This window comes from Nipponia nippon, unplaced genomic scaffold (genome assembly GCF_047370975.1).
Source record: "Nipponia nippon isolate SJK-2023a ecotype South Korea unplaced genomic scaffold, ASM4737097v1 scaffold_10, whole genome shotgun sequence".
Classification (NCBI taxonomy): Eukaryota; Metazoa; Chordata; class Aves; order Pelecaniformes; family Threskiornithidae; genus Nipponia; species Nipponia nippon.
Window position 1 is genome coordinate 7,196,134 of NW_028262291.1, and position 22,023 is coordinate 7,218,156.

General features: G+C 50.0%; 1 protein-coding gene across 4 annotated transcripts in view; it reads right to left on the minus strand.

Annotated features, from left to right (window-relative positions):
• Nucleotides 1-22,023, minus strand: part of BDNF (brain derived neurotrophic factor) — a 44,934-nt gene that overhangs the window by 21,987 nt on the left and 924 nt on the right. Inside the window, exon 1 of one of the 4 annotated variants that reach the window (XM_087743523.1) lies at nt 21,869-21,987. The exons of 1 other annotated variant lie outside the window; for it this stretch is intronic. The gene's annotated coding sequence lies outside the window, so the exon portion shown is untranslated. Of the gene's footprint in view, nt 1-2,524; nt 2,732-21,108; nt 21,121-21,868; nt 21,988-22,023 lie in introns of those variants that run through there. 2 more of the 4 variants (XM_087743532.1, XM_087743514.1) reach the window with 2 other exon arrangements.

Sequence of the window (22,023 nt, forward strand, 5' to 3'; positions counted from 1 at the left end):
TCTGTGACCTGCTTTTATACTTGCACCCAGCAGAGAACAATTATCTGAGCTAAACATGCAGCTTCTTGTGTTCTCCTCACTGTGACAGCAGACTAACAGTTGCAGAAAGTGCTACAGGTACTGCAAGGACTCTTAACTGCAGCTACTTTCAGCTCAGCACTGTCACTGTATGCAGAGCTTTCAGGCAAAAGCCCAGATCCTTATTTTCCACTACATTCTTTCACATTTTAATGAGTCTTTAAAATCCTTTGCATCTGTGCACTACGTTTCGTAGTATTCCAGCATATTGTAGTACTCCCAGAGCAGTACACTACAACATAATGCCTTCGTGTTTAAAAGCACACTGCTTGAAATTAAACATTTTTCAGTTAGCCTTACTCCCTCCACGATAAAAGTCCTTTCCCATTTTCCTCCACTGTTATACCTGGATTATTCAGATAAAGTGTTCTTGATGCTTGTGACCTGGTTTACCCTGATTTCGTAGCCATATAACGACAGGATCTACCTTGCAGCTCCGGAAAGCAGAGAGCACTGGTGACATGAACAGAAGGCACGCTGCTTACAAATGGGTTTTCCCAGCCGAGGTTCAGTGAAGCTGAACATTAAGTGGTAGTACTACAGCAGAAAATTGTTGAGAGTTACAGAGCCCTGCAGAAAGGCTCCTGCATCTAGTTACATTAAGTAAATAGCTGAAATGTCTACCAGCTCCTTCAAGGTATTTTAGAGTTGAAATGGAGCCGTTGCTTTGCCCTGAGACCCCGGTGAGGGAGAGCACTCCGTCCTGCTGCTCCCAGAGCAGGCAGGAGAACGTCGCAGTTTGCCTTCTCCCGTCCCCTCGCCCCGGGTTTGTTTACACAGCCAGTGCCCTGCCGCTCCGCACGCAGGGAGCTGTAGCATCCCCCTGACAGCTGCCACCTCCTCTCGTGTGCCAAACCACGGGATTCACAGCTCGGAGAGAGCCAAGAGTGTCCCCTCTGTTTACGTTCTTCCGTACCTAGACCTACTCTGGGCCATCACTGCGGTCAAGTCTTCACCCAAGCGCTCGCAGGCAGCGCTCCTGCTCTGCAAGCAGAGCCATGGACTCGCGCCAAGGCACTACCTGACGCAACCGAGCAGGACGATATGACGACTTCTCGCTCGGGACCACGCACAGAGCAAACCCTTCACTTCTGCTGCCCAACAGCCGCTCAAACTTAGCGACGCGAAAGCCGCTCCTGTCCGCAAGCAGGCGGCTCGCTGCCCGGCCCTTTGCTCGGATCTAAAGACGACCAAGGAAATTCATTTTATGTACTTATCACACCATGAATTAAAGATTACAGAAATAGTCGCTGAAGAAAAATGTATCGCCAGGATAGACTCTTTGCATTCATTAGCACTGTGTTACTAGAAACATAAATAAGTAATGACTATTGATCTCACAATAGTCATAACCTCAGAACAGCAAACTACAATAAACTGAACGGAAAAGTTCATGTTTTAACCGTAACGTACAAACCAAGATACCAACAGCAGCTCTTAAAAAAAAACAAGCAAAGCCAGCGCGGCCCACAGTTGTAACACCTTATGCTTTTAATCCTATACAAGAAAAAAAAAGATAAAAATCAGTGGGATAGCGCAAGGCTTCCGAAGTATTAATTAAACCTCCGCCAACCCAATTTACCGTCTAACGCCAGCTCCTCTCTGGCTGGAGGGAAGGCGCTGTCCGCCCCGGTGGGAAGCCGAAGCAGGGCAGGACCGGCCCCCGCCGCTCCGCCTCCCCGCGCACCGCCGGGCGCGGGCGCGGACCCGCAGCCGCTCGGCTCCCTCTCCGCGCCGCCTTCCCGCCCTCCCCGCCGCGCACGGCGGGCTCCCCACGCCCGGCGGCCGGCGGGAGAGGCGGAGGACAAAGCCCCCACGGCACCGGAATCCCGGTGAGGGCGCCCGGCGTGCTTCACATTCCGGCGACGGCTGCGCTCCGACAAGTGCATCGCTCCCCTCCCTGACGGCACCTCGCCCGCCAGCGCCGGGGCGGCGCCCGCCCGGCCCCGTCCCTCCCCGCCCACCGCTGCCCTGGCGGCCGCCGCGGCCCGCCCGCCCCGCGGCGGGGTCTCCCCGCCCGCCCCGGCCCCGGGACGCCGCCGCCGCCGCCGCCGCCGAGGGGAGCGAGGGCCCGGGGCCGCCGCCCCGCCGCGCGCCCGCCGCCAGGGGGCGCCGCCCAACGGCCGCGCCCCGCGCAGGGCGCCGCCACGCGGGCAGCGCGCCCCGCGCCCGGCCCCGCCTCGGCCGGCCCCGCGCTCCCCTCAGGCCGGCGGGAGGGCGCCGCTGCCCCCGCCGCGGCGGGGCCGGGCCCCGCAACAGCCCCGCCGGGCCGCCCGCCCCGCCGGGCGCCGGCCGGGCCGACAGGTGCGGGAACAAAGGGGCGCGGGGCTGCCCCGGCCCCCCCCTCCCCGCCCCGCCGCCGCCCTTCCCGCTCCCCGGGCGCCCCGCACCGGCCCGCGCCCGCCCGCCCCCGGGCCCTCAAGTTTCCCGGCGGGGCGCCGCGTACCTCCTCGTCCACACAAAGCCTGTCCGGGTCCCCTCCGGGAAGTCACATCCTCTCCCGGGCGCCCAGTCCCACCGGCCGCCTCCCGCCGCCCCGGCAACACGGGCGGCGGCTCAAGTGTCTCATCAAAGCTTTATGAGGGGCGGGAGGGCAGCGGAGCCGGATCCCACACCCCCGCCGCCCAACGGGAGCCTCCCGGCCCGGCCCGGCCCGGCCCGGCCCCGCCGCCTCCCCGCGGAGCGGCTTCGTCCCCCGCCCGGGCGCCTCCGGCCAGCGGCTGCGGCGGCCGCAGGCACCGCGCCGCCCCGCGCTGCCCCGCTTAAAGCCTCCGCGCCGCCTCCCTGGCCCCGCCGCCGCCGCCCCCGCCCCGCCCGCCCGGCCCGGCCCCCGCTCCCCCGGCGCCCCCCGAGCGGCGGGCAGGGCGCGGAGGGGCCGGGCCGGGCGGGGAGCGGGGCGGGCGGGGGGGGGGGATCGGTCCGCCCGCCCGCCGCGGGATATTGGTTTACTCCGCCGGGTATTAAGCAAGCCCGATCCATTTAAATATCGCTCCCGCGCTGACCTCTCCGTAGTTTGCCTATTAAGAATGCAATCAAGATAATAGCAGGCATTGCTTATTAATGAGCGCCCCAGGTAACGTTACACCGGTGACTTTCTGGAGGCGCGCAGCGGGCGCGGGTGCTCAATCCAGGCGGCCCGGAGGCGGCTCTGCCCGGCCGGGGACCGGGCCGGGGACCGGGCCCGACCGCCGGGGCCGCCCGTCCCGCCGCCGCTCGCCGGAGAAGCCGGGGGCGGCCGCGGTGCCCGCGGGACCCCGGGCGAAAGGCCCCGCTCGGCTCTGCCCGGCGCCCGCGGGCTGGGTTCTCCTTCCCTCCCGTCAAAAATCTGTCTTGCCTTTTCCCCCTTCTGCCCGTGCAGCAAATACAGTAAATTATTGATAGTGGAAATTGCATGGTGGAGGCAATAATGGCATCCCCTGATTGAGTAGCTCCATTTGATCTTGGTAAAGACAGAGAGATGGCACGCTCCCCGGCCGGGCTGGCTGCGGCGAGCGGGAGCGGACGCGTGTGCCGGTGGGGCACAGCGGCGGGCGCCTTGCGCCACGTCCACGTCCACGTCCCGCGGCGAGAGCCAGCGTGGCAGAGGTGCCCGCTTTGCCCCCAGCCTGGCACAGGCCGTCCTGGCCTCGCCTCCGCCCTCCCTGTCCCCTCACTGGTAAAACTGGAGGCGGTCGATTTTCAGAAGAAGATACCCCATCTCTTTTATGAATCGGTTAAAACAAGCATCTTTCTACACCTCAAAGCCTGACTGCCATCTAATTGCAATTAACGCCAAAGGCCCGTCCGCTTCAGCGCGCTCGTGGATGTTTATTTATACTAGCAGAAATGTGTGCAACTCATTGCTGCCTTCAGACAGTCTGATTGCCTGTGTGCTTTTGCTATGAAACACCTGCATTTATTAGATCAGTAAAGTAATAAAATATCCCAGGCGTTTGAAATTTGAGTACACCTAAGGCCTTCCATATAAAACAGCTTTTAATATATATTAAGGGAAACAATCCTGGTGGTTAATATCCTTTGCAGCTTTAAGAACTTCTTTAAAAATTGTGTTCCAGCACCACATTACCATCCTTCTTGCACTTGGGGGTTTGGTTTCGCATGTTTGAACTAAAAGCGTCACTGAGCTGTGAAGACAGTTCCACCTCTTTTGTCCCAGTGATTTCCAGTCCAAATCTACTCAACTTACAAGAAAGGAGATGGTTTTTCAAAGTCCTTGCTAACAGCCTGGGCCCGAGGAATCACGCCCAGCTCTTGCTGCCTGATGCGTAGTCACTAATAAAGGTAGCTCTTCAGGCCGAGTCCTGCTTGGCTGTTCCTGGAATATTCAAATTCTGCCATTAGGAATACATCAGACATTTCTTTTCCCACTCTAATATACCGGTATAACCTTGTATCTCTCAGCGACACTGCCAGGTGGATGTTTGAGTGCGATTTCAGACATGGGGATCGTAACTGGAACTTGCTAAGCTAACGTGTGCCTTTTATTTTACAGTTTTGGACTTCTCTCCACGGTGCCATTCAGCTTTCCAGGTACGACAGCATTGGTGTGGCTGCCTGATTTCACCAGGGCAACACGTTTTCAGCGGCCTTTTTGCACAGTGAGAAGACAGCACAGTTTTAATATTCTGTGTTCATAAGATGATGCCTGCAAATATTTGGATGATCTATCAGTCAAGTGTAACAGCAGCAGCAGAGGCTACTTTAATTAGCTGTAACGTAATACATTACACACATGTTATTCCTGGAGGAAGGACTCCTCTCCTGGTACACTAGACATGCAGATGAGCAGCAGCGAGTATCATGCTTTAGAGACACTGAAGCATCTGCTGGCTTCTTCTCAGGAGCGAAGGAGAAGGCACATATTCTGAAAAAGTCTGCTTGCAATCAGAATAAGTTTTTTAATTTTGGAAAGGAAGCGTGTTACAGACCGCCTGACAAGTCCTCGCTCTGTGGTACGCGCTTTCAGCTCGGCTCTGCTAAGAACGTGAGAACCATCAGTTCCAGGCAACCGTGCGCCGAAATTCCCATTTTGCTCCGCTGCAAACACTCTGCCTTTTGCCCCAGTATAGAGGTTTTCCCGCGGAAGAGGTGTGATCAGAGAGCTGCTGTATCTAGCCGGTATAATCAGCCCTTTGGGGATTTTTACCAGCCAGTGCTTGATTACTGGGAAAATGAAAAAATAGTGTAAATAATGATCTGTTTGGATTTTTAATACACATACAAGCCGGGCTCCTTATTCTTCAATCAGACTCTGACTTCAAGGAGAATTTTGTATGAATGAGCCCCAAAAGATTGGGCCCACAAGGTATCAGTTTGTGAAGAAACCGATAGTCATCACATGGAGACGCTGCCCTGGTCAGAGCTCCACTCCTTTGTCCACAAGACGTACATACACCCTCGCCTTCAAAATTTGTGGGATACGTAGGATGCAATCATCAGATGTCCTGATGGTTCCCATGGATTCCCAGGTGGATGCCCGCCTTACAGCATTCACCTTGAAACTGAGTATCTTTTTCCTATACCTAACTAGTTAAAATTCTTTTTTGCATACACAAATTACACTTCACTCTTTTCTGTACAGCGACAGGGAAGGAGTAAGAAAGAGGCCGAGCTGTCAATCAACGTAATGTTGATTTATTCCTGCAGCAATATCAGACTGCTTGCAGGGGGGTAAGACCATTGCTTTTTGCTGAATTCAATTTAAACTGTAGCATAGGCACTAATGATGCTGTAGATACTATAAAGAAGAAAGCAGAAGCACGCACATCTGGTTTCTGTCTCGGTGGAGGTTATGCATTATAGTGATTGATGTACAAGGTCCAAATTTACTGATAAACTAATTATATGATAAAGTAGTTTGTGGGGCTCTTAAATTCCCCCATTGCCATTGTAAGAGAAGCAATAAAAAAGTCAATATTTGAAAAGAGTAACATTCTTAAAAGGTCCATAGTTAGTCAATACATAACTGGTGATTCAGTCTCCCCCCACAAATGTATCTTTACACTCCCCATTTTATTCACGTAGTATCTCGACCTGTTTTTGAACGAGAAAAAGGTCAAGAAGCTACAATTTGGACTACCTCTCACTCGGTTGTCAGGAAATATAAACTAACCCTGATTACACAAATGAGAACGCTGTTGATGTACTCGGGTTTTGACACTAGAGTATTTTTTCTATTAATAATTTTAATTGGCTGAGGTCAGTTCTTATATCACTACAAGCATTTTATATTTAATTATGTTTATTCATGTTTCCTAGTTACCTATCTTTGCTATTTTTTCACATTAAAGGGCTGGAAAGTTCATGGAAATAAACTTTTCCAACTCAAGTAATGCTAAAAATTGCAATGGATTATAAACACAATTGGAGGCTGCAGGCACATCGCATTTGTAAGAAGATGACTGGGCTGTGACGCCACTCTCCGATGATTCAGCGATCGCAGCACATACAGCGGAACCACTGATGCTCCACACTAACATCAGCGCGACTAGAAAACCCTCAGCATCTTCGAGGACCAAACCCAAATTCTGCTCAACTACGTAAAGTCTTCGTAATCGGCCAGGCTGTGGCTGAGCAAGACGAAGAGAGAAGGAGGGTGGCGAGCGCTTCCCCAGCCCACCCCTTGCACCCAGGCATTGGCCAAACTGTAGCCACGGCCTCTCCCAGGCGTCTGGGTTGCGTGTTAATGCCCTGGGGTTGGAGTCACTTGGATCTCGCACCCTCCAGGTTTACCTTGCGTCCAGCCCGCAAATAGTTGCTGTGGTTCTGGCCTGCAAGAAGCTTGCTGGGTGGCCAGAATATACCCTGTGCCTTAAATAGCACAGGGTACTTGCTCTTAATATCGAGCATAATTTCGCCTTCAGTGAACGTCTGCCGAGAGGCCTTTCAGCCTCATTTTAGCAGGGAAAGTATTATGTGAAACAGCAAAGATGGGAATACACACCCAAAGATCTTTCATTAGACATAGTTTGTAGGCTGCATGTGTAGAGGATAAAGCGGTGAGACCTACCCTTTCAATCACAGGCACCAAAACCACAACATTTTTGCTGAAGAAAATATCACCTAATAGCTCAGAATTGTCACCCTGCAGCTACAGCAAAAGTGAATTTAAAACTCCAACAAACAATTAAAATAATTGGTCTCTTCTCATGTCTGCTAGAGGTATGCCAGCTTTCCGTCACATGGGGGGATCTGCACCCTGGATCTTGTCCCATGCCTTCTAGTCAGGGATTTCAGCACAATTTATGTGCATGGAACTGCTTCTATATAACAGAGCTCTGTGGTAGGTGCAGATTAGTCTTTTGCAAACGAGGAAATGCATGTGTTTATTATATATAAATTTATTAAGCTGCTCATGAACATACTTGTTCAGCGAGCACGCCCCTTCTGTGTTTGTTCCTTGCCACCACTCGTGTAGTTGTCTCTACTGGCATCAACTGTCACAGAGGTGGAATATGAGTCATACGTGACAATTACCACATAGATCGAGTGATGAACACACACACACACACACACGCACACACACACACACACACGCTCCTCCCCATCCAAATCTCTAGGCTTCCCTTTTGGGGTTTTGCATGAAGTCCACACGCTGCTTGGACAGCGGGACTCCTAAACCAGACATGAAATCCCTCTTCCCCGTGCAGAAGGGCTAGGGGTAGCCGGGAGGATAATTCACCCTTCGTCCTGACCGCTCGGTCCCATGGCCAGTGCGCAGCCGTGCAAGGCCAACCAGGCACTGCTGGGTGGAGGGTGGCTATTGAGCACTGTAGCACAGCCGAAAAGGTGAGAACCAGAGAAAAGAAAGGAGAGAATGAATCCAACCCAGCAGCAAAATTAAAAGTTGGGTTTATCATTCCCTGATGCTTCCACACTGGCTAAAACTGGGAATTCATCTCCCAAGTATCTCTGCCTTACTGCTGTAGTTTTGGAGGCATTAAACACCCGGCGTCTGGGCAAAAAGCAAAGTATCTGGGTTGTGCCTGAGAGTATCCAGTGTACCGGCTGTCTGGCGTACAGTGTCCGAGCCCTTCCCCGCTCGCCCCTGACCTCCCCGCTAACAGCCCGGCCATGGCTCCGTCGCAGCAGACAGAAAAGAGGGCATGAAACAACAACAACAAAAAAGCAGGCTCCGAGTGAGCCGCAGACATGGGAAGGGAAAAGACAATCCCCTCTCCCCCAAAGAGGTTGTGTGTGATTCCTCGGGATGGGGAAACCTGAGCCGAGTGGGGAAAGATTAGATGGCTAGAGATGCACTCCTGTGACGAATCCGGCCATTGGAGCTCTATGATTAAAGAAGATCAGAAAACTGTTGGTGCACTTGTGGGTGAAAGGTGTTGGGATTGACTCATCTCTCCTTTCCTCTAAGTATTCAGTGGGTTTCAATTAAATGCAATACAGTGGATTATTTTTAATATTTAAAGGGATCAGATTCCAGGGGTTTAATAAACTTAGCCAGGCACCTTGTCAAAGTAGGTATGTGCTTTACCAAACTCTCCTCAGTGCATAACTGTGGTGAGCCTATTTTGGGTATGTCCTAAAAATAAGCAAGCCCCCAACCCCCAGGTTTGCAGCCCTGCGAATGCTCCTTCGTAGTTTATTTCTATTTAAGCAACTAAAATCTCCTCTGACATCAAGCTCAAGCACTCCGTTCGCCAGGTGCGGCCGCTCAGTGATATTGCCCGGAGGGTGATGGGTGATAAGAGATCTAAAGCAAACAGTCAGGGAGGGGAGATGGAGGATGGCGTTTGGCGCCGGGGACCGGTAGCTGTGCCAGGGTGCCCACTGCCCGCGAGGCCCCGCTCCGACCCGGAGCTGGCAGGAGGGATCCTCCTTGGGTACGCGGAGATCCTTGGGAATGAAAAGCATGTGTAAACATTAAATAGTTCTTCTAGCTCTCCTGCCCAGTGCTACTTTCATATTAAGGCATTTTACGCTGCACTTAGATCGCTGCCTTCATCTTCCCAAAGAGGTTAAGGTGCTTTGGTTCCGTCCCTCTTTAAAGCACAGCCACGTCAATACTTTTAATGAGCCAATGTGTTTAAAGATGAACTCAAGATACTTTTTTTTAAATAGGGTATTGAGCTATTTTACCTAAGAAGTAACTCTAGAGTTCAAAACATTTTCCACATTAACAACCTAACGTGTTAAAGAGAGAAGTATCTGAGGAACAGTAGATATTTTTGGTAATTGCAAACTAAAATTAGCAGTGCAGCAATAAAAATTAAATAGAGTCCTCAAAATGAAACCCAGACCACATTATGTTCTCCTCCTCCAGTTACTGTGACTTGTGGCTCAAGAAACAGGTACTGGATTAGTCTCATTAAAGCCAAAATTTCCCTTGACTAACACATTTCATTTGTTTGCTGTCTTTTCTGTTTATTGAACACTTGGGATTCTTAATCTTCCACTAATTTAATGACTGGAACCACGTTGAGTATAAACGTTACTACATTCCACTTTGGAGATTAATAGGCAGCCATGTGTCAGTCCGGCAGTTTTGACTTCTCCGGATAAAACGAATCGTCTGTTTATCCATGGCGGAGGAGCGCCCGGGCGGTGTGCGAGCACTGACGGCGGCAAAAGAGTCAAGCTTTGGGCCACCATCAGGTTATGTGCCCACCCAGTCCCCGGGGCACGTTGCCAACAAAGAGGGTGCGGTCCCCGCTCCCTCTTTCCTTCCACCCTCACGCCCAGCCCAGCCCCAGGGAGCGGGATCTGCACAGGGGCCTTGATTTCTCTGCATTGGCCAGATGAAATTATTTAATTCACCTGCGCTGCAGAATTGCTTTAAATAGTAATTAGTACTGGTATAGTTGTAGTTGTGATGCTCCTATTAAAAAATATTATTTTCCTCCTTGCAAGTACAGTACGGGAGTAATTGGATGCGCAGCCAGTTCTCTCTGCAGCACGTGACGTGCTTGGACTGTCATTTATAGATGCAGAGAGATGGGAACGAAACATGGGGCGGATGTACGGCTACTCCGGAATTCAAAAATCCTGAAATATTGATTCAGAAAATCAATAGAAATTCTAAGATATTTTAAAATAGCTTGCCTCTAATTCTACACCATTTCTCAAATGGGAAAACATATCGATTTCTCTGTCCCAGGAAGAAGCCATCCTGTGCAAGGATGGGGTGGCTCTGAAGGGGTGGTGGCATGGCAGGAGCATCCGCCAGCAGGGACACGGCTGCCACCACAAAACCCACCTGACCAGAACAGCAAGCAGGAGGGAAGCAATCGCTCACATCCAATACGTGTTCCCAAAGCACGGCAGCCTGCTCCCACCATCCAACATCTCACGAATGGGCTGACCCACGATGCCTTAGTGCTGCCTCCTCTCCTGTCTTTTCCTTCTACCCAACATGCCCAAGGCCTCTCTATTTTTAGGGTTGGATGCGACTCAAAGACTACTCAAGTAACATCTGCCCCTGGTTTGGCGAGACATTTAGTGGGGCCTCCTCTTGGTGGTTCAGGACTCGTGCCATTAGAATATAAATTCATAAACAACATTATCTACATTTATTTCCTGGACACTGTTTATTTTTCATGTAGTTTATACAGCTGAAACGTAAATGCTTACAAGGGAGCGGTGGCTTTAAACACATCTTTGTATTTCATTAGTTAGCCTGTTTAATCTGCTGTAATTTATTGCAACCCGCAGTTGTACTATATGGCCTTATAGTGCCTTATTTGAATATAAACACCACTGAAGTCAACAGGAATGCAAAGTATTTAAATCAGAAGAGAGCTGAGTGCTAGATTTTCAGCAACGACTCTGCAGCAAGGCATCTAAACCATTATTTTAGACTTTCATTACGTTTCTGTTTGATGCTTTACCCCGCTATGTGCTCCGAGCAGAATCCCTTTCCCTTCCAGGCATGTATAGCTTCTTCCCCTTTGGTTTCTTAATTTGGGTTAGATCCCATAATGTGAAAAAAATACTCTGCTATTGCACCTAGAGCACATTGATGAGGCCTAAAGAGCTCTTCTGTGATGGGAATTAAGATCAAAAAGGATATGGAATTTAAATATTCAACATTTTTTCTCAGATATGAAACAGAAAAATTGTTTTGATGCAAAAGTCATTGCGACAGAATATGTTACTTAGACTCTGGTACCATATTAGGGTAAAATGGCTTTTTAGATAGGAATTGCACTGCGAGAAACTCCTTCATATGGAAATTATGACATTTTGTCTATTGCCTCTTACTAGAAATGTTTAAAAGATCTGTTAAAAATATTCTTTTAAGAAGTTGTATCAAGATAAAAGAAAGTAAATAAGAACCGGTATAATTTAGACGCTTATTTCTGATTAGTTTCTTAATTTAGACCCTGTTAACTGCCAGAAAATTGCACCAGCTACCAGACTTGGGGAAGCATAACTGATAACAGTTTATTTTGCAGTTTGGGGTTTGCGGCGCTTTTGTCAGGCCCTCACCCTCGCAGTAAGTGAACGTTGTGTCAATTCCATGTACTGATGGGCTTCGAGAGACTCAGGAAAAAAGGCTGAGCCCAAGTACTAACACAAATGAAAGACAAGCGTACAAAAAACACATTCTCACTGTCTGTTTGACAAACTGGTCCTAGACCTCCATCTGAATTTAGTGGATTGATTTTTAGCTAACCATTGATCTTGACTAACATCCCACAAAAAGCACGGACTCAGAAGAAGGCGGACAGCTTCCCCCATCAAGGTTTCAGATCCAGCCAGGCAGGACACGCTCACAGGTGGCCGAGGGATGGCTAAGCCAGCTTGCCAGGAAGATGGACCTGTCATCCCGTGTTCCCCCATAGCCAGGCAGATGGACCTTTCATCCCACGTTCCCCCATACTGGGCAAGATGCATTGCTATTTCTTTTCCACCCGAGCACTGCTCCCTGACGTGGGCCAGCCTGGAGCTGCCAGGGCTCCAGCGCCATCCGTCATTTCTGCTCATCCATCATCTCCTGGTGCTCCCACACCTCCTCGCTGGCAGGGGCTCTGTGGTGGTCCCCAGGAGCCCCGTGGGGCCACCCTCCGGCCACACAACCGGTCAGCCCAGGGACCTGCTCCAGCCCAGTGCTAACCCAGCAGGGACAGGGATAAGCATTTATGATGGTTTAAAGTGCCTGTGTAAGTGTGTTGTAGGCTCCTGATCTGGGCTGCTTTCTGATCCAGTGCTTTCTCTCTCCTCATTTCCCAAAGAGAGAGGTACGTTAAAATTAATCTTTATAAATAACCTGCTAGAGTCTTCAGATAAACACAGCCTCCCATCACATTTTTTTGTGTTAGTGTAATAAACAGAGCTTTGGGAGTATTCTCAGGTACCTAAAGCACATCCCTTCCGTACATGCTTGAACCACGCAACCCTGTAATTTTACTTCCCTATCACTTGCCTATCTATGTTACCATACCTCCATGTAGTCTCTGCCTTGCCAAGCGGTGACAGTGCCCATGAGAATGGACAATGGAAAACTAACTCAGCCACAGCCCAGGTGCCTCCTCTCCGAGGGTACAACTGGGCTGTCACCGTGGGAGCGGTACTTGGGGGTGCGGGGAGGACTCGTGGCCACGGCTAGATCCCACCACAGCAGTGGTGCTGTGTCCTGGCCCAAAGTCTCTGAGAGCCTGTGTCTGAGAGACTACATTGCCTTTTTCTAGGAGGAGTCAAAGGTGGGGTTGGACAAGGCTTGAGAAGAGGTTGACAAAACCCGCAGCGATGATGAGCGTTCAGGCCGAGCACCTGGACCATGCCAGGCACCTGCCTCACTTCTCCCCCCAGAGACCCCTCCATGGGCCTCCTTCCTTCAGGCCACACAACCCACCTCCTCTTCCAGGGGCTCTCCATGTCTTTCCCACCCTTTCCTCATGCTTGCTCGGATCAGGGGCTCTACGCCCTCCACACCACCTTCTTGCACAATCCCCCATCCCTCTTCTCTCCATTTCTCTGGCTGCGGGAACAGCGCATGGCTCGTTACCCCTTACAGGTCTGCAGCGAGGGCAAGCGGGAAGCTATTGCTAGGCAGGGAGGTATTAATATCCACCCACGATCAGCTCCGTGAGCTGAAGGCAATTCATGGCTTCGTGAGGATGGCTGATCCTATGTGCAGGGTCTCGGGGGTTACCCCAGCCTGGAATTCACATTGAAAACCCAAACTGAGAGAGGTAGAAAGACAAACTGATCCAAACGAGACTTGGCTCTGTGGCTGTACCATCCCCAGTATGTCCTGGGGAGAGTTGGGCACCGAAGTCTGCCCGACTCTCTGTTTCCAAGAGGGAGCTGGCATAATGCACATCATCATCATCGTGTTTGCAGCCCTGGCAGAGGCGAGCTGCGAAGTTCTGCTGCTAATCAGAGCCCCAGGCAGGTGTCACACACAAGCAGCAGCTGGTGAAATGGCCTCTGGTGGTCAAGGAGGCGAGTCAGTACATTGCCTTGGTCTTGCCCTATTGCTCCTGGACAGGCTGACTTGCCAGGGGACGGTACAGACCCAAAAGAAAACAATTTTAAATGGTCCATCATCTTTGGCTTTTCTCCTGTCCTGAAGTGCATGCCTTGCACTAGTCTGAATTTCTTCCCTGCTTTGTCTGCAAAATCCCTAGAGATGAATTAATATGAAATTCTGACCATTTCAAATTAACTTTCTAGCTCTGCCTTAAAAAGGGCTTAGCCTTCTTGTCAGCTATTTTTGTTTCCTTAAAATTTGGGAGCCAGCAGAATTTTCTTTAGGGAATGCTGCAGGAAATCTGTGATGGGAAAGTAGATGATAAAAATAACTATTTGGTACTAAAGGCAGTAGGCTGGGGATTAAAAGCCCCTCTGAAGTCAGACATGTTCCAGTCTTTGAAAGAGTTCAAAAAATAGAGGCAAGAAAAGCAGTGGGTATCCTGGGCTCGGACCATGGTTGGGCAGCTGACGACTGAGTCTAGGTGAAGGATTTGGGAAGAGGAAAACAACAGGTGGTGGGCGGAAAAAAGCACAAGAATCAGATCTGCCTGGGGAATAGGTGGTGGATAGAGTGACCGACTGCTGATGCAGGAGCGAATACCATGGAGAAAGAGAAGAATCAGGTGAATCTATGATTAAACTCTTACCTTTTGTGCCACCAAGGCCTTTGTGAAAGACTTACTCAGAATAAAAAAACAACAACTAAGGAAAAACCCTAGACTTCAAGTGCTTGTTCCCTCGGAAGAGGACGAGAGCAAAACATGTGACAGATATTACTCATGTCACTTAGAAAGGTGTTCAAATACCACGATGAATGATGAGTGTGGTATAAGGACTTAGAATAACTTAGTCAATAAACCAAATTTGGGACGCAAAAAGAAATTCATATGGGAAATTCTGAGAGATTCACTCCTTGTATGGATGACTCTTTCCATAACCAATAGATACATTATTCTTTTTTTTTTTCTCTGATGCAATAAATTTTCAGCAATAGAATAAGAGGTATCACACTTTAAGCTACATCAAGTGACACGTACAGAAGCAAAAAACATTTGAAATGTATTGTCAGTGTCATCCACTGGAAAATTCCAAACCCAGAATTAACCTCACTTAAAAACTGCCAGGGCTTTTTGTTTTCTTGGCCAATACTATTTTATCAGATATCTGTTTACAAAATTCAGCCAAATATCCTCTCAGACGGCTTTATAAACTTTCGGCAGATGTGAATGAACACGTATTTCACAGAGCCAATTAAGCGCCTAAGCAGCTCCAGTCTCTTGACCCCTGCTCATGACTCTCACTGCATCCCATTCTCCGTAGAGTTGGTCAGGCTTTAAAAGGTATTTGCTGTCAGAAATCAGCTCCCCCTTTTTTTTTTTTTCTTTCTTTTGGTAACCACCTGTTTCCCTGAAATCCTTTGTCTTTTCATGATCTATTTTGTTTTGAATCTGAATATTTTATCAAATGTCATTGTCGGACTTTTGATGATAGCTTTAGAGGGAAATACTGAAAGCCTTTTTGAACACTCTGTAGAATAATACAGAACGGAGTTTGTATTGAAAATATTGGAAAAAAAAAAAAGATAATTTTGAAATGTCAAATACTTTTGCAAATCTGTCTACCTTGTCAACATGTGGCCTTTTCTGGTTTCTCAGGGAAAACCTGAATGGGAGCTGTGATAAATATAGAGTGACCACTGGGCCACCATACAGCCTTCTCCCCATTGCTGTTGTTTTAAGGAGTCAAATGTGTAAAAGAATAAATAAACCTGAACGCAGGATCAGGCCTGAAGTCGATACTTTGACATTTCCATAGCTGTACAGGTTTAGTGTCTCTAATATTAGAATAACATGCTGCAAAAGTGAGTACGTTAAGCTCTACTGTTATGTCTTATCTTAGGCACGAGCAGTCCCCATCTAGACAGCCTCCATCACTCTCCTACCATTCACAAGTGCTTCTTAAAAAAATTCCACTTATAAAGCAGGTTGAACATAATTTCTTTTTTTAAATCTATAGTATTTTTCACCTTATGCAGTCTTAGAGGGGAGTTCAGTAACACCTGTATTATTGATGGACAAACAGAGGCAAAAAACCTGGGAAGATCTGCCATGCAAGACACAAGCTGTAGAGGAACTAGACTTGGCTCTCTGCAAGTTATTGATGGGAGCAGCTGAGGAACGAGCCTCGCTGGTCTTCCCTCCAGTTTGTCTTTAAAGAGGATGTACGACCACGCGTACAAAGCAAACCCCCTGGACACTGCCCGTATTCTTCTACTCTTGCCAAACAGATGAGAGAAGGGTTAATCCTGAAGCCTTCCCACTGCCAGGGTCCCTTCCCCCTCAACATGCCTCAACCTTTTTTTTTTAAACTGCTTCAACTTTTATTTTACCATTTGTTATAATAATGGAGCCTAGTCAGAAGCTTGTGGCCCCATAAACTTTAGACATAATTTTAACTGTGTCAGCTTTAAAAAGTCAGTATCTGCCTCATCAAAGGGCAATCATGTCCAATGTGGGTGTCTGTGCCAATTGTATTTTGAACTGCAGCAATAATCCAACCAAACCATGCAAAGAGCTTTTCTACACCCACATTTCTTAATTATCATCATGAGACTGAGGTAGCTGAGACCAGATCTATAATGTTTTCTGGATGTCAAAATGCCCACACACCTTCTGTAATCCTTGTGCTACCAGCCCCCTTTCATATTGCTTTTAGCTGGTCCACCTAATTGTCTATTACCGTAGCTGCTTACTGCCTGATTCCTGAGTCCCACAAAGGAGGAAGGGGCTCTGTTTAAGAAAAAGGAAACAACTTGTCTGATGAGACCTCCCTAGCTGCACAACCCTCTAAACATTTTAGTGGATGATAAACCCCTCCTCACCCCTTTCAGAAATGAACCCTTAATTTTTTACAGTCAGGTGAGACCTAGGGCTTTAAAAGTCTCTGCATACATTGCATCCCTAAACAATGCATTTTCTTGGGAGGTTTGGGGTCTACTGTCCGTTTGGAGAATAAATAACTTCATTATTTTTGCATGTGCTACAGTCAATAAGGATCTAAAATGGGAAAGTAGCGAAAATGTTATGACTTAATGAACATGTTGCGTAATCATTCTTGCCAAATGTCAAAATAAATTGGAGGCCAGAGTGTACGGTTTACGCTTGTTAAATTGGGGTTTTGTGTGCTATTTTGGGAAGGAAAAAAAACCTGACAGACAGACCAGACCACGAAAAGGTAGGGGAAAGAGAAAGTAGACACTTGGCCGCTTACGGCAAGACCTTGATCCATTACAGTCCCACCGCTAATATTCCCTGTGGGAAATCATACAACAGTGGGGAAACCACTTACCGGCAGCAGAGTTGGCTCTATGGCGAATGCCCCGGCCCCGAGGCTCTCCGCTAGCCAAGGTGGAGCAGGGGCCAACCCCCCGCAGCCCAGCTTACGCCATGGACCGGACCCAACTAATCCCTGCCTCCCAGGGAAGCATCGAGCTGCGCCAGGGGTGAAAATCAGTCACATCCATTAGCGACTTCAAAAGACATTTTTCATCAGGAGACTATGAGTTTGCACTCTGCCATGAAGTTCAAATGACAACGGGAATAAAGTGACTGGAGCCAGATTTTGCTTTTGCTGGAGGCTGTTGTGAAATGTCTGTTCACTTCTACAGGTATCCCATCGAATCGAGTTTTGGCATAGAGGTACTAAGAAATGCGGGTTTTGCCTGTGTTATGCAAAGAGTTTTCTGTTTGTCCAAGCGATGAGTACCTTGAAAGCTCCGAGTTTGGAAATACCTACACAGCTGAGGGCCCGATCCTTTGAACACCAAAGCGTGTCGCAGCTATTTTCCCTTTGAGATTGCCTCAGGAAAAGACCAATTAGGATTACGTGTTAAGTAAAATTACTCCCATACTTACATGATTAGGAAAATAGGTCTCTCAAACTGCACGTTCAAAAGGAGATCAAAGCAATATTGTTCTTTTGCGGTTAGATTTTGACTTATTTATGTTTTTCCCCATGGAGTACATGTTCTAGCAGCACTGAGAGGCCACAGGCACGTGCTTCTTACTCCACCTCTACTTCTAGTAATAGGAGTGCCATGAAGGTGCCTGGATTTCTTGCTGCCTGCATGAAATGCGTGGATACATATATGTGGCTTTCATTTATTTTGTTTCATGACACAGGGAGGGGGGGAAAAATCCTTTTCATACACCTACATCTATCACATAGCAACTAAGAATAGAAGCAATATTGAGACAGATGGAAATGTTAACGGTGACAGCTCACAAGCACGAATCACACATTTGTGAAATAATGATATGGGTGGGCAGTTGTTATATGAACTCCATGTCAGTCGATATGTTTTCCTGGCTATAATTTTGCAGGAGTATGTCTCAGAGATATTTTCAGTTAATCGGAGAAGTCGGTGCCCTGCCCTGCACCTTGCTGGCGTGTGGGCGTAGGGATTCACTGAAGTTGGCGAGTGGTTTGTACGCAAAACTGCTCATCACGCGCCCCAGGCGCTGCGGGACGTCCCCTGACGTTTCCCTGCCGGGGCATTTTAGTACTCCTAATGTTGTGGTGGGAGAGACGCAGAAAGGAGGTGTAAAAACGTTTGGAAACCCAAACACGAGGGAAACATGGCATACTCACACTTGTTTCAAGCTCTTAACTTCCAGGCATACAAGTATTACCTTTTTTTCACATATCATCTTCCCATATTCTGTGGTCCCTATTACCAGCTGGACTTGCTGACCACGAATGGCAATGAGGATTACAAAACCAGTCCCGTGTTTCTCAGTTCCTTCTTTCTAGTTCTTCATGCCCCAAAAGCCATCATCTCCATTTTAAGGGCCACTTTGACAAGCCTGGTTTTGCTAGCCCCAGTTTCTTAGCCCCAATCTAATGTTAGCTCAAAGGGGAGGGAGCTGTGAAAGTGTCTATCCATCTGTATTTTACCTTATGCTACCTGTCTCTTTCCCAGCTCTAGGGAACCTACTAATTTTCAACAACTTTGAGAGGTACTGTTTCTTACAGATGCTGTTTACAGCACTTGACATGACTATTTTTTGCTAGAGGAATGAACTAGATCTCCCAAAATTTTATGGATGCTCTCTTTGTTTGCGTATCTGATTAAAAAAATTCTAGCAGCTACATCTTCGAGTGCTGAGCGGTGATTTACTACAGTGATTCATGGTAAGACTTACAGCTCTGAGGAAAATTTGTCCCTCGGGATTCATCCACCTTTCCAGAATTTCTCATGGCAGGGCAATCGTATGCCACTGTATTTAGGAAGCAACGTATGGTTACTAAATGGCAGCCAGTCTGCATTTTCTTTGGGCATTTCTGAGAGCTCAACAATATCGGTGTGATAAAGAAACAGCATAAAGGACTTGCCGTACCAAGGCAAACGCGTGCATCCAGCCACCTCAGATTAATGAAATGCTAGACATAATCCTCCAGTATACATGCCTGTGAATGGTGGCCACTAAAAATAAATTGTGAGAACTGTCAGACCATTTGAAATAGGAAATTATTGAACGATGCTGAAAATCAAGCAGTTATCTAAATGGAGAGGTGCTGAGAATGACAAACTTGGAGAGAGACCGTGCCTACGTCAAATACCACATTAAAAAAACATCTCATGCTGGACACAGACACCTGACAGCCACCAAACCACTGAAGACGACACTCGTGGTATCAGGTAAAATAAAACTATAAAAAAGGAGCATGAAAGACTGCCACATCAAAACTTTGCAGGATGAAGAGATATTCGAAGGAGATCGGACATTTTACAGTGTCGTAACCATAAGAGATGAAAGGTGGTGACGAACCACCACCAAAGCGGTGACAGCTCTTGGAGAAATAGTAGATACTAAAATAATAAAGCTACTTGCAGATTAAGGTATGAGTCACCGTGAGCAAATGTGACCAAATATGGCCCAGTGTCATTTGTTAGCAGCCGTCCGTCCCATGCGCCTCTGCAGAGAACGATTAGAATTCAACACAAACACGGCAACAGAGGCAGAAAGGGAAATATCGGAACCAAGAGTTTTTTAAGAGCTGGTAAGAAAGTAATGGGTGTAAAATTAAAATATAGGAAGATATACAAAATTATCCATGGAGTGGAAAATTCATATAAATAGAAGCTCCTTGGCAACCTCCTATATAACAGAAGCACTTATTTTGGGAAGGGGATGGGTTTTAGTAGGGCTCATCACCACTAGACCACAGTAGATGTATTCAAATATTAGCTCTACCACCTGACTTTTTCCCAAGTGAAAAAAGGTCAGAGGACGTTTCAGTATGAATTTAATGAAACCGGTACTGCAAACTAGGTGTGTTTGAGTTTTATCCAGCCTGCCGATGGGGGATGCTTCCGAGACCCATCTCTTCCCGGGCTGGATTCTCCTCGCCTTAGAGCTCCCGAGAAACGCCTCTCATCGCGCCCAGGCAGGCATCCCCAGCAAACGCAAGAGTTCCAAGTGGAAATGGAAAAATACAGGGCGGGATCCTGCCCGGCCCCTTCTCCGGGCTCCCACCCAGCGGCGCGGCCGGGCCCGCGGGCGGGGGGGCCGGCGGGGAGCCCAGGCCGGGGTTAGCGCATCGCCGGGAGAGGAGGACGGTTGTCTTGTCTTTAATGATAAAAACCCCAAACCTCCCCAGAAATAGATACTAACGCAGAAGAGACTCCAGGTGACCGACTTTCGGGGGAGCTCCGCGGCGGCACCCCTCCGGTGCCGTCCTGCAGCACCTCCATTTTGGCTGTGCGCGCCGGTGCCGCTGCCCGGCCCGGCTCCGGTGCTGCCAGCGGCACCGTCCGGGGGCTGTGGACGCCGTCCCTCCCCCGGGGGGGGGGGGACGGGGACGGAGCGGGCGGGAGAGGGGCGGCATCCCCGCTCCCCCCCCCCCATCTCCGCAGGACGGTGCCCCCCGGGGGGAGGCGGTCGCCGTAGCAACGGCGGCGGGGGGGACCCACACCGGCGGGGGGAGCCCGGCACCCGGTTGGGTCGGCTCCGGCCCGGCCGGGGCGCGCAGCGCCCTGCGCGGCGGCTCCGCCCGGCTGCGCGGTGGGGATGCCGCCCCCTCCCCCGCGGCGGGCGGCCCCGGCGGTGCCAGCCCCCCGCCTGCCGGGGGGTTTCCCTCCTCGCCGCCGCTACGTGCGAGCCGGAGCGGGAGCCCGGCGGGAGGCGGGGGCGGCGGGGCCGCGGGATCCTCCCTCCCTCCCTCCCTCCCTCCCTCGCCCGCTCCCTCCCGCCGGGGCCCGGCGCTGCAGCGGGGCCGGCCGCGGGGCGCCGCCGGCTCTGCCGCAGGGAGCGCCCGCCGCCCCCGCGCCCTGGCGGGGTGGGGGGCGCCGGAGCCGGCCGGCTCGGCTGGCGGCCCCTCGGCTCCCCCGGGGCGGGGAGGAGGGGTGGCTCCCGGCGGCCGGGATCCCCCCCGCCCCGGGCGGGGAGGCGCACGCTGGCTGGAGCGGGGCGGCGGAGGCAGCGCGGCTGCGTGCGGACCCCTCCTCCGCGGGAGCGCAGCCCTCCCCGGCAGCGCGGGGGGGATCCATGCACAGTCTCCGTGCAGAGCCGGAGACCCCCAGAGCTTCTCTACCTGCGAGCACTGCTGCTCCCGCCGCTGCTCCGCCAAACTGCTGACTTTCCACAGCTTATTTTTAGCCCGCAGACTAAATATTATTAGCTACATTTCTACGTAGGAAGGATCGGAAGGGGGGGAGGCACTAGAGAGAGGGAGAGGAGCAGAAAGCTTATCCGAATGATCTCCAGGTGGGGGGGCTGCGTTTGGGCTTCAGGCTTGTCAAACACCTCCCCCCCCCCCTTTTAATTATAGCAAAGTAGATGCGGATATTGGATCATCAGCAATACATGCACGGCTCTCCCGTTCAGTCGTAGGTTGCGTACACAGAGGGGCCATCAGTGATCCCTCAAGCTGGGGACCAGCTAATCTCCATGTAGGTAAAGATCAGCTGCGTCTCTTTATCTATGTAAAATCAGTTGTGCACAGTGCCAGCTAGAGCTCAGCTGCATCTCTTTAGCTATTCAAAATCAACTTGCATCCTTAGCTAGGAAAAAAAACGCCGTCGCATCTGCTTATCTAGGTAAAGATCAGTTGCATCTCTGCCCAAAGCATGCACACGCACATAGAGAGACGAGATTCCCAGATTAAATCAGTCGCAACTTAACTCAACTCGTAGTGCAATCTCATCAAGCTTCTCCTACCTTTTCTAGCCTCCAACACACCGAGCAGCCAGCAAGGTAACAAAACTAGGCAAGGAGCAGGCACCCATCCCCGCGCCACAGCGAGAGAGGCAGGAGCCGGAGGGGGCCGCCGGGGGGGTCGCCCCTCCGCTTACCTTAGTCACAGCTAACACCACGGGCAGTGGCTAGATCGCGGAGATAAACACTGGCATTTCCCAAAGTTGACACCGTCAAACCAACCCCCGGAGCTTGCAAGACTCTGGGTGGTTTGTTGTTTTTTGGTTGTGGGTTTTTTTTTTTTTTTTCTTTT